Source organism: Saccopteryx leptura, chromosome 6 (genome assembly GCF_036850995.1).
Source record: "Saccopteryx leptura isolate mSacLep1 chromosome 6, mSacLep1_pri_phased_curated, whole genome shotgun sequence".
In the NCBI taxonomy this organism is placed as follows: domain Eukaryota; kingdom Metazoa; phylum Chordata; class Mammalia; order Chiroptera; family Emballonuridae; genus Saccopteryx; species Saccopteryx leptura.
In genome coordinates this window covers 147,439,949-147,453,215 of record NC_089508.1, presented here as the reverse complement: position 1 = coordinate 147,453,215, position 13,267 = coordinate 147,439,949, and the positions used below count along the sequence as shown (strand labels likewise).

The window sequence follows — 13,267 nt, the reverse complement described above, 5'->3', positions numbered from 1 at the left end:
CCATTAGATGTTCACTCACTCCTTCCTTTTGGCTCTTCTGAGTACCAGGGATGCTATCCTCCCTCCCTGCTTCCTGCTTGTTCCCACCGTGCAGTTGCTGATGTGCACTGTCATGCCCCAGCCACCAGCTGTTTGTAGGCCTAGGCTGTCTGAGCCTGTCCCCGAAGTGTCCCTGGGAGTAGAGAGGCAGCTGGCACCACCTAGCTGCTTAGGGATGCTGTTCCAGCAGCTGCCATCTCACTGCCTCAACCTGGCCAGAGGAGGAGCACCAGGCTTAGGTCCCCCACTGAGCTGCCTGCAGGTTATCTCTGATTTATCTGCATCCTTGAAGAGTCAGGAAAAGATGGGTGTGAAAACATCGGATTATAGCTCTTCTTCCCACAGCCAGCAAATGCTAAACGTGCTGCTAAATGATGGACATCTTTGTGACGTCATTATTTGTGTCCAGGACAGAACCTCTCCAGCACACAAGGTGGCACCAGCAGTGTGCAGTGCTGGTTTTCACATCAAACTTATAAACCAAGCAGAGGATAAGAATAGGAATGTGTTGGACTTGCATCGTGCTACAGTGACTGGTTTTGTATGCCTTCTAGAACATGCCTACTCAGCACTCTGTGAATGAACACAGGAAATATCATTGATGCTCTGGCTGCAGCCAGCTGCGTGCAAATGCTTAGTGTTGCTAGCCCCTGCTCAGAGTTCATGAAATCAGGCATTGTGTGGATGCACTCAACAGCAACCCAGAAAACGGTCTAGATGCTGGACAACAAAATAACTCTTAAGTACAGTTTTACTTCTGGAGATGGAAGCCTCTCACCAGTATCTTCAGAGCACAGTGTGCTAGAAAGAACCATTCCTGTCCCTGAATCCTGGACAAAGCGCAAAAGCTACATTGTTATGTCTCCTGAAGGCCTGTAAAGTCAGCACACACACAAGCTTGCCCCAGGTATTTAGCTTTTCCCTGGACTTCCCTTTTGAAATTGATTGAAGGATCCCGCCTGATAAGGTTAAGCAGGCAGGAAACATCTGAACTTTAGAATTACGTGGCCCATGTGAGATAGATGGAAGAATGGCTGATTTTGTGACTGTGAGAACACAAAAACTACCTTGCCTCGGGGTACTGAAGAAGATGTCAGGGTCAAAGTAGAAACGTAAGTGATGGGGAGGTTCATGAGGAAGTATCCCAGCCTGTCGGAGCATCTCTGAGTTCACTAAGTGACCAACAGACAGTGCCAGGAAGTGAGCACATCTGAGAGGACCTCTGATTAGTCTGCAGTCTGTCTCCATAGACTCAGCCAGTGAAGGCGTCACCTAAGGGTAACCTTCACTTCAAAATAGTTCTAGCACTAATGCTCATGCAGAAGATGATTGATTGGAAAATGTTCAGAGTACCTACCTTCTCTACATTGCTCTTCTACTAGCAGTACAGAATGGCCAAGTCCAAATGGTCTGGACAGACCTGTTCAGTGTCCAACTTGTGGGGTGTGATTCACCCATATTCAGAACCTAAGACAGCACATGCTCATCCATTCAGGAATTAAACCATTTCAGTGTGACCGCTGTGGAAAAAAGTTCACAGGGCTTACCACTAAAGATACATCACTTGAATTATGAAGTTGTTTCCTAGGACCAGACTATTTACACCACAAACAAGAAGAGACCCTTGTTCAATATGATCTTGGGGAACACAGCTTTGAGAGCAACTCCTCTGTCCAAAAGCCTGTGATTTCACAGGTCTCCTCAGCCCAGAACTGTGAAAGCACTTTTCCCTTGGCTGTCTTGGTGGGCTGACAGGAAAGCAGGAAGAAATGCCAGAGCACCTAAGGACCCTGTTTGTGCTGAGGCAGCCAGAGATGACCCCCCAAACCGGAGCTGTCTTCTGTAACTATTGAGTCATTTCATGGTTTGGCTTCATTTTATTTTTTGTAAGGTGCCTGTGCTTGGTGTTGTTTATTTAAATTAACATTTTAAAACAACATAATGGTTTGGGAAAGAATGTCCCATGTTATTTTGTTAGACTTGCACTTGTTTTATTTTTTATGACTGGGAGATTGCTTCTGTAAGTGCACAGTAACATGATGTTTAAACATGCAAACTATGAGACTTTGGAGAACCTGTTGACTTAAAACATATCAATTTCTTCTTCCATTGTTAAAAGTAGGCTAATAACAGATCATTAGGAGAAGAAGAATCAGATGAATACTGACCTTCCTGGGATGAAAGGGTACACCAGAACAAATCACTAAAAAGACTTGATAGATGGCCTGAATAGATGTTTACTCCTAGACAATGTGCAGTATTTTATAAAGCTTGTTATTTTGAGAGGTATCTATTGCAACTTTCTTAAAAAGTAGTAAGATAAATACTAAGAATATCCAACATACTTTTTTTTAAGACTTGTCATTTCTGTTCTGATTTTCCATGGTGAAAATTTGATATTGGAATAAGCATTCCCTGTACCTTTATAGTACCTGTCCTCCTAATAACCTTATCTTCCTTCTACAAAAGAAAGTAAAAAACCTTGATTGAGAATGGTCAACCTATGCATGAAATGATTAGGAATGGAAAATGTAGTATGTAAATCCCAGTTTCACAGGAACTCTTTAATACTGCTTTTCTGGATAAAATTGTTGTTTACCTGGTTTTGAAGGTGAATGTCTGACTAATTAGTCACTGCCTAAATCAGCTTTCCTTTTGCCCCATCAGCAATTTTTTTCTCTTGCATCTATGATCATGATACTATATAAAGGAAAATATTGGAGATAGTCTGTATTTTATATGTAGACTTCTGTATAGTTGGGAATGTTTTTACTGTTCTCTTCTGCACAAAATAAATAATTCTCTGATAAACTTTTTTTTCAATTACACTTTACATTCATTATTATTTTTATTAGGTTTAGGTATATAGCATAGTGGTTAGATAACCATATACTTTAAAAAGTGTTCCCCCTGATATTTCCATCATACAGTTATGATTATATTTTATATTATTGACTATATTTTAATGCTGTACTTTACATCCTCATGATTATTTTGTAACTACCAATCTGTACTTCTCAATAATCCCTTCACCTTTTTATATAGTCCGCCCACTCCACAACCATCAGTCTGTTGTCTGTATCCATGTGTCCCTTTCTGGTTTTTGTTTGTTTCTTTTTTTTCTTCACTTCATTTTAGAAACTTGATAAAGCAGCATTTAAAATCTTACACCATCTTTTTAGAAACTTAGTAAAACAACTTTTAAAACTTTAGACCATTACTCAGCTCAGACGGTTGGTAGTAGCTTGGTCAGAATTTGAACCCAGCTCATGTGATCACAGAGCTCATGCTCTGGACTGCATTGTTTCCTTCTGGAATATTCATCATAGGTTTTATTTTCTTCCTTTCCTTTCCTTTCATTTCCTTTCCTTTCCTTTCCTTTCCTTTCCTTCCCTTTCCTTTCCTTTCCTTTCCTTTCCTTTCCTTTCCTTTCCTTTCCTTTCCTTTCCTTTCCTTTCCTTTCCTTTCCTTTCCTTTCCTTTCCTTTCCTTTCCTTTCCTTTCCTCCCTTCCTCCCTTCCTCCCTTCCTCCCTTTCTCCCTTTCTCTCTTTCTTATTTTTCTTTCTTCTTTCTTTTTAGTCCTTATGGTACCTAGCACCTTCTGATACCTATAATAAACATAGACATTACCCAATAAGAGCAAGTAACTCAGAAATTGATCACAGACCATACTGGGTTCTACTGCCAGAAGATGTAGATCAGGGACCACCAATTTTAAGCATAGCACCATCACACATTTCTAATTGAGACCTGCAGTCCAAATTTTCTCTTTTTGGTCTAGTTTGAAGCATCCAAATATGTACAGATTGTATTTTAGGTAAATTATGATCTATCCTGAGATAAATTCACCAGTGGGTATTCTACATTGATTAGAAGCCACTTTATCTCACCTTCTTGGAATACATCTATGAAGGCATCTCATTCATGTCTAGAAAGCAAATGCATCATTTGCTGCAAGTTAATAATGGAGCAATGTATTAGATTAAAGTAAGACCAACACAATTTGATCATTGTGAGTGGATCTACTCTTCACTGCACATTACTGGCACCTAAAGGTAACTCTAGATAGTACTATGTCCCAAAGAGGAGACATGCCTTTGAGTGTCCAGGATAAGGGAAAAGTGTGTTATTGTCTAAGAGTTGGAAGCATCAGCATGACAAAAAAGACTCAAAAAATGCTGGGACATAAAAAAAAAAAAAAAAAAAATCCCCAAACAAACAAAAAACCTTGGGACATGGTTTTATCTAGCTTAACTCTTGTTTCTGTTGCTCTCTTCATTGGAGTGTTTTCTTTCTTATATGGCTCATGTTGTATATTAGTCATAGGACATGCAGGAGTTTCAGAACCAAAAATCATATAGATTAGTAAAAATATTTGATTAACAATCTGTTTAAAATTGCATTGGAAAGTGGCCAGGTAGCTCAGTTGGTTGGAGCATTGTCCTGACATCCCAAGGTTATGGGTTCAATCCCTGGCCAGGACACATACAAGAATCAGCCACTGAATGCATAACTAAGTAGAAAAACAATAGATGTTTCTTTCTCTTCTTCCCCCCCCCCCTCTAAAATCAGTCATTAAAAATTTAAGAAGTAGCATTGGACATAATTTATATATTACAAAATTAGATTAACCCTCTGCTCTTGAGATTTCTCTTAAAGTATGTCAGAGCAAATTTGGACTGTTTTTCAGAACAAACTTTGAGGATGGGAGGACACAAAAAGTTTTGCTCAGATACAAATTCTGTTTGAAAGAAGGAGAAATATTATAAACTCTATTTTACCTCTCATGAGCAGAAATGCAGTACATTTGTGACATTTAGCCATAATTCTTTCATATTTTTTAGGAAGAATTCAGTAAGATTTGATTTGCTTTGTTTGAACAAAAATAGCAAACTGGTACAAACTTGGGGCAAAGATTTCTTATAGTAAGTCTGAAAAAGATAATTACATCAGACTTACTTGAAATCAATAAATCGTGTTATTTCTATTTTTTTCCCAAAGGAAAAAAAATCTTATTAAACATATGATTAATCTTAGGGTTTCAGGACAATAAAAGGGAATTTGGACAAAAGTAATCAAGGAAAATTCACTTCTTGATGTTTCCTTTCCAATGGGAACAGATAAACGGGATATGTTTTTGAGTCATAGAATATCATCTTATTGCCCTTATAAGGCAAAATAACAGTTGATGACAAAAGGCTATTATGAGACAATTTGGCTTGACAAAAGCCAGCAAACTGAAACAGAATTTGTAAAGACACACAAAGTATTTTTTAAAATAATTAATAGTCAACAAAAATATTTTAATAATAACAGCAATTTATAGTTGCCAGTTGAGATTACTTCTAATTTGACAATTAAGAATTTTTCCATTGCTTTGAGAGAGAGAAAGAAAAGCATCAACTCATTATTCCACTTAATTGTGCCACTTAATTGTGCACTCATTGATTGCCTCTTGTAGGTGCCCTGACTGGGGATTGAACCCATGACCTCAAAGCATCTGGTAACACTTTATTCACTGAGTCATCCAGCTATGGCCTAATTTGACAATTTTTAAAACACCAAACTTTCCATGTCAAATGAACCTAAGGATGAGTAGTATTGGATGGAATTTGTTGTAGTGACAATAAACCATAGTTGACAACCTGTGGTCAAATATTCTCACTCTCAAGTTTTCTTGACTTGCTTACCAACAATCTATTATAATCCATACAGAGTTAATGTAGGGGCATACTGAGTGATCCCTGGAGTTCATGAAATGAATATTTTTTCTTGAAATAATTTTTGTTTCCTTGTTTTTCTTTGTTTTGTTTTTATTTTTATTTTTGCAAGAGAGATGGAGAGACAGAGAGAGGGAAAGACAAACAGGAAGGAGAGAGATGAGAAGCATCAACTCTTCACTGCAGCTCCTTAGCTGTTCATTGATTGCTTTCTCATATGTGCCTTGTCTGGGGGGCTTCAGCAAAGTGAGTACCCCTTGTTCAAGTCAGCGACCTTGGGCTTCAAGCCAGCAACCTTTGGGCTAATGACCATGGGGTCATATCTATTATCCCACACTGAAGCCAGTGACCCTGCACTCAAACTGGTGAATCCATGCTCAAGCCGGATGAGCCCGCGCTCAAGCTGGCAACTTTGGGGTCTTGAAACTGGGTCCTCTGCATCCCAGTCCGATGCTCTATCCACTGTGCCACTGCCTGGTCAGCTGTTTCCTTGTTTTAAACCTCCTTTTTCTCACTCCCTTTCTGTCACCTCTCTCTCTCTCTGCTTTTCAGCAAGGTAGCAAAACCTTTCTGTGGTTAATGACTTCCACAATTTCTTGGTTTTTATTTGTTTATTAATTTTGGTATTTCTATACTTTTATTTAAATGTGGTTTGTAGAAAAACAAAAAAGCTTGTTTCCTTAATCTGTATTCTCGAACTGAAAACACCTATTGATTTTAGCATCCAATGTTGTCATAGAAAACACTCAACCTTGGCATTACCAGATGCAACACTCAAGATTTCAACTTTTCTTGAACTAGAACTAACTAAAGACTTAAGGTGTGGTCATTTCTAATGGGAACATAGTAATGGTGATCAACAAAAGAAATATCACCTAGAAAGGGCATCTACACACATGAATACACTGGCTGTCCCACACTTACATTTACACACAGCATAGACATTCTACATTCTGTGAGATTAAAAACAGGGCAGTTGAACATGAATACATGTGATATTTTCAAGACTCTCTTAGTGCATGAAGTCCTTAGTCACTAAAACCAGGCTGTCATTGATGAGAACCACTTTTTTCCATGTCATTTGACAATGTGATTGATGAAGAGATGTCTAGAACTGTTATTAAACTCAAAATGTACAGGTAAAAATACAGATAAAAATTTCAGAATAATAGTCTAAAATAAACCTTCAATGTTAAGCTTTCTCTACCTCCAATCATCTACTCCTAAATTTAATTAAGTTCATTCTTCTATGTGTATCAATTATTTTATTATTTATAGAATACTAAATTCATAAATTTTCTTTGATGACTGTATTTTTCAATGCTGATGTGATTTACAATTAGAGAAGGAAGGCAGTTTATAATAAACTGCTGTAACTAGTGCTTTAAAATGAGTCATAGAAACTGGGTCCTACATTCCATTCATGGAATGTAATATTTCCAATTCAATTATCAGAGGAATAAGTCAATGACTATGGAATGTCCATAATGTGTCTATCAAGTTATACACTTGAAAAATACTTTAAAACCCAATGCTCCATTTATTTGTTTTATACAATGCAAACCATATTTCTTGCTAATAAAGAGGTTCTGCTGAAACAATACCCTTGTCTTTTAAACTATTACCTTTTGAAAGTGAATCTTGTTAAGCAAAAGTGAGCTAAGTAACTCTGTATCCCCATTTCCTATGCTACAACTGGTTTTGTTCAGAGTCTTCCTTAGATTATGACAACATATAAGATAATAGAAAAAGTTATATTCTCTGTAAAACATAAAATTAAAGTCATTATCTACATTTATATTGAAAAAAAATTCTGTTTTGGAACAACTTCCAAAGAAAACCACTTCTTCTTTTTTTTTTTTTTATATTTAAGTCTGAACAATGTTTTATTTTTAAAAAATGACCAGATTCCCTTTGTTACATCCATCTAAGACTTACTCTTGACACTTGTCTCAGTCACATGATACATTTTTTTTTGACTTTTTTTTTTTAATAAATTTTTATTAATGATAATGGGATGACATTAATAAATCAGGGTACATATATTCAAAGAAAACATGTCTAGGTTATTTTGTCATTAAATTATGTTGCATACCCCTTGCCCAAAGTCAGATTGTCCTCCGCCTCCCTCTATCTAGTTCTCTGTGCCCCTCCCCCTCCCCCTAACTCTCTCCCTCCCTCCCTCCCATGTCCTCCCTCCCCCCACCCCTGGTAACCACCACACTCTTGTCCATGTCTCTTAGTCTCGGAAAACCACTTCTTACAAGTGAAAATGTTCAGCCACAGATGCCTGTGCTCACTCAGGTCCCCGGCAGTGATGTCAGCATCTGCAGTTGACAGCACCATCACGCGATAACCCACAGATGCCCCTGCATACACAGCATGCAATATGTTCTTGATAATATTGTAAAATGTAGACTTATACTCATTCTAGTTATATTTGTGGTTAGTGAGTAAACTATTTTTTTAACTTATATGTCAACAAACATTTTATCTTTATATCTCATTAATTCCTACATCAATTTCTTATTTTTTTTTTCCCTTTTTACAGAGACAGAGAGAGAGAGTCAGTGAGAGGGATAGACAGGGACAGACAGACAGGAACGGAGAGGTGAGAAGCATTAATCATAAGTTTTTCATTGTGACACCTTAGTTGTTCATTGATTGCTTTCTCATATGTGCCTGGACCTCAGGCCTTCAGCAGACCGAGTAACCCCTTGCTTGAGCCAGCGACCTTGGGTCCAAGCTGGTGAGCTTTTGCTCAAACCAGATGAACCCGCGCTCAAGCTGGTGACCTCGGGGTCTCAAACCTGGGTCCTCGGCATCCCAGTCCGACGCTCTATCCATTGCACTACCGCCTGTCAGATCAATTTCTTATTTTCTTTAGTCTCCGAACACTCTACCAAAAAGTGAATTATGTGTTTTCAACACTCTCTTATGCTAATTAGAACTTACATTAAGGAACTCCATAGTGAATGCTTTTAGAGAAATTTCCCAGGCTCATATTCTATTAAACGTTATTCTCTTGTAAGTTTTTATTACAGAAGCTTATTTTTTTTTAAATTATGACTATACTTTTTTTTTTGTAGCAGTTTAAGTTTCACAGCAGGAATAATAGAAAGATACAAGAATTTGCCCTCTATTCCCTGACCCCACATGCACAGCCTTTCCCACGATCAGCTTCCACTAGAGTGGTGCATTGTTAAAGTTGACGAACCTGCACTGACACATTATATTCACCCAGAGTCCACAGTTTACCTTAGGGTTCATCCTTGAAACTGTAAATTCTATGGGTTTTGACAAATATATTTATTATTATAGTATCATACAGAGTATTTTCATTGTAGTAAAAATCCTCCATGCTCTACATATTCACCCCTATGAAACTATTAATCTTTTTACTGTCTTTAGAGTTTTATCTTTTCCAGAATGATATATACTTAGAAGCATACAATTTGTAGCTTTTCAGATTAGCTGATTTCACTCAGTTATAAGTATTTGCAGTTTCTCCATGTCTGTATATGCTTTCATAGCTCATTTCTTTTTAGCACTAAATAATCATTGTCTAGACCAGGGGTAGTCAACCTTTTTATACCTACCGCCCACTTTTGTATCTCTGTTAGTAGTAAAATTTTCTAACCGCCCACTGGTTCCACAGTAATGGTGATTTATAAAGTAGGGAAGTAACTTAACTTTATAAAATTTATAAAGCAGAGTTACAACAAGTTAAAGCATATAATACTAATTACTTACCAAGTACTTTATGTCGGATTTTCGCTAAGTTTGGCAGAATAAATCTTTATAAAACAACTTACTATAGTTAAATCTATCTTTTTATTTATAATTTGGTTGCTCCGCTACCACCCATCATGAAAGCTGGAACACCCACTAGTGGGCGGTAGGGACCAGGTTGACTAACACTGGTCTAGACATACAATGATTCATTTATCAAGTCACTTACTGAAGTTCCTTTGGCTGTTTTCACACTTTGGTAATTATGAAGAAAGATGCTAAACATCTTTGTGCAAATTTTCATGTGGACAGAAGTTTTAAACTCCATTCTATAAATACCAAGAAGCACAGTGGCTGAATTATAATGTTAAAATTATATTTAGTTTCATAAGAAACTATCAAATTGTCTTCTAGAATGGCTGTACCATTTTGTGTTTCCACCCTCAATGAAAGAGAATTGCTTCTCATCCTCTCTAATATTTGGTGTTACTGTGGTTCTTTATAGGAGAATAAATGTGTTCTTACAAGGTAAGTCAGTCTGGAAACTTCTAGTCTATTTATGGCACTATGTTCATGCTTTTGGAGGAAATGATTGAAGCAAATTCTGAAAAGCAACAGTAACCATCTTCTTGAATTGTAACCAGAAATGATAATTATTTATTCTTTTTACAAGTACTTATGAGAGTCTTCTCTATCTCTGATGCTGTGGGGTAAGTGCTATGGAAGTTAAGATGAGCAAAACTAAATAATAATTTTATTTTTAGGGGATTACATTGTCATGGGTGAAGGAAAAACAAAATTAAGTAACTTAATTAGTAAACTTATATTATTATGTTAGAGTACACAATAAAGTCATTCTAGACAACAATTTGTCAGTAGTTAGATAAGTGAAATGCATAAGTATATTGTTACCAGGAAGTGAGTTACTTAGGTGTCTATTACTAGCATATTCCATCAGTAAAATATGCTGAGACTGACAGTGGATTATGATGCAACAATCAGACACATCCAGCAAAAGGTGCATACAGAAGTAAGTATATATGTTGACTTAAAACTTTAGAAAATGTATGAGAGATATAACAATATTTATTATATAAATTTAAATATATATTATTCAAACTGCATTATTTTAATATATTTTTTGAGAGAGAACAAGGGGAAGAAAAGAGGGAACAGGGAGAGAGAGAGAGAAAGAGGGAGAGAGAGAGAGAGAAAGCATCAACTTATTGTTTCACTTAGTTGAGCAGCCATTGATCACTTCTCATATGTGCCCTGACCAGGGCTTGAACTGGCAACCTCGAGGTAGAGCAGATGTCTTCAGAATCCAGCCAGCATGCTTAGATTTGAGTCAGCGACTCAGGGATCCAGCTGACAACCCCCATGCTCCAAGGCAATGCTCTATCCACTGCGCCACCAGCGAGGACTTATGTATAGAGTGGTCCCTCATCTATCGTGGGGGTTAGGTTCCAGAACCCCCACGATAGGTAAAAATCCACAAAGTAGTGACTTTACATTAACTTTATTATTTATATATCTTTTAAGGCTTTATAAACCCTCCCTACACCTTTATAAACCTATCCCACACTGTTATTAACCTTTCCCAAATTCTTATAAACACTTCAGATGCTCTTAAACACTTACTACAATCTTAAACCTATGTATTTTTTTTATTTTTTTATCTTATTTTATTAATTTTAATGCAGTGACATTGATAAATCAGGGTACATATGTTCTGAGAAAACATCTCCAGATTACTTTGACATTTGATTATGCTGCATACCCTTCACCCAAAGTCAAATTGTCTTCTGTCACCTTCTATCTGGTTTTCTTTGTGCTCCTCCCCTCCTCCACCCCCTCTTTTCTTCCTTGCCCCATCCTCCCTCCTCCCACCCCCCCACCACCGTTGCCATCACATTCTTGTTCATGTCTCTGAGTCTCATTTTTATGTCCCATCTATGTATGGATTCACATAGTTCTTAGTTTTTTCTGATTTACTTATTTCACTCCGTATAATGTTATCAAGTCCATCCAAGTTATTGTAAATGATCCGATGTCATCATTTCTTATGACTGAGTAGTATTCCATAGTATATATGTACCAAAGATTTTTAATCCACTCATCCTCTGACGGCACTTGAGCTGTTTCCAGATCTTCGATATTGTGAACAATACTGCCACAAACATGGGGGTGCATTTCTCCTTTTGGAGCCGTTCTATGGTGTTTTTGGGGTACATTCCTAAAAGTGGGATAGCTGGGTCAAAAGGCAGTTCGATTTTCAGTTTTTTGAGGAATCTCCATACTGTTTTCCACAGTGGCTGCATCCCACCAGCAGTGCAGGAGGGTTCCCTTTTCTCCACATCCTCGCCAGCACTTATTCTGTGTTGTTTTGTTGATGAGCGCCATTCTGGCTGGTGTGAGGTGATATTTCATTGACATTTTAATTTGCATTTCTCTAATGACTAGTGATGTTGAGCATTTTTTCATATGCCTATTGGCCATCTGTATGTCCTCTTTGGAGAAATGTCTATTCATTTCTTTTGCCCATTTTTTGATTGGATTGTTTGTCTTCCTGGTGTTGAGATTTACAAGTTCTTTATAGATTTTGGTTATTAACCCCTCATCAGACATATTGTCAAATATGTTCTCCCATTGTGTAGTTTGTTTTTTTATTCTGTTCTTATTGTCTTCAGCTGTGCAAACGCTTTTTAGTTTGATATAGCCCCATTTGTTTATCCTGTCTTTTATTTCCCTTGCCCGTGGAGATAAATCAGCAAATATATCGCTGTGAGAGATGTCGGAGAGCTTAGTGCCTATGTTTTCTTCTAAGATGCTTATGGTTTCCTGGCCTACATTTAAGTCTTTTATCCATTTTGAGTTTATTTTTGTGAGTGGTGTAAGCTGGTGATCTAGTTTCATTTTTTTTACAGGTAGCTGTCCAATTTTCTCAATACCATTTGTTAAAGAGGCTGTCTTTACTTCATTGTATGCTTTTACCTCCTTTGTCAAATATCAGTTGTCTATAGAGCTGGGGTTTATTTCTGCGATCTCCGTTCTGTTCCATTGATCTGTGTGCCTGTTCTTATGCCAGAACACAGAAGTGTCTGTTCAGGTCCATTGCCCATTTTTATTGGATTCCTTGTTTCTTTGTTTTGGTATTGAGTTGTATGAGTTCTTTATAAATTTTGGATATTAACTGTTATTAGATGTATTCTTGGTGAATTTCTTCTCCCATTCAGTGGGTTGTCTTTTTTGTTGTTGTTGATGGCTTCCTTTGCTGTGCAAAATCATTTTAGTTTGATGAAGTTCCATTTTTTATTTATTTTTTGTTTTCCTTGCACAAGGAGATATAACAGAAAAAATATTGCTAAGAGAAGTGTCAGAGATATCACTGTCTATATTTTCTTTTGGGAGTTTTACAGTTTCAAGTCTTGCATTTAAGCCTTTGATCCATTTTGAGTCTATTCTTGTATACTGTGGAAGAAAATGTTCTAGTTTTTTTCTTTCCTTCTTTTTCTCTTCTTTTTTTCTTTCTTTCTTTCTTTCTTTCTTTCTTTCTTTCTTTCTTTCTTTCTTTCTTTCTTCCTCTCTTTCTTTCTTTCTTTCTTTCTTTCTTTCTTTCTTTCTTTCTTTCTTTCTTTCTTTCTCTCTCTCTCTCTCTCTCTCTCTTTCTTTCTTTCTTTCTTTCTTTCTTTCTTTCTTTCTTTCTCTCTTTCTTTGCAAAAATATGTCCAATTTCCCCAACACCATATATTGAATAGACTGTCTTTAATCCATTG

General features: G+C 36.9%; 1 pseudogene; it reads left to right on the top strand.

The window, feature by feature from the left end:
• Nucleotides 1-343: 343 nt before the first annotated feature.
• LOC136376779 (zinc finger and BTB domain-containing protein 44-like) lies at nucleotides 344-1,627 on the top strand (annotated as a pseudogene).
• The last annotated feature ends 11,640 nt before the right edge of the window (nucleotides 1,628-13,267 follow it).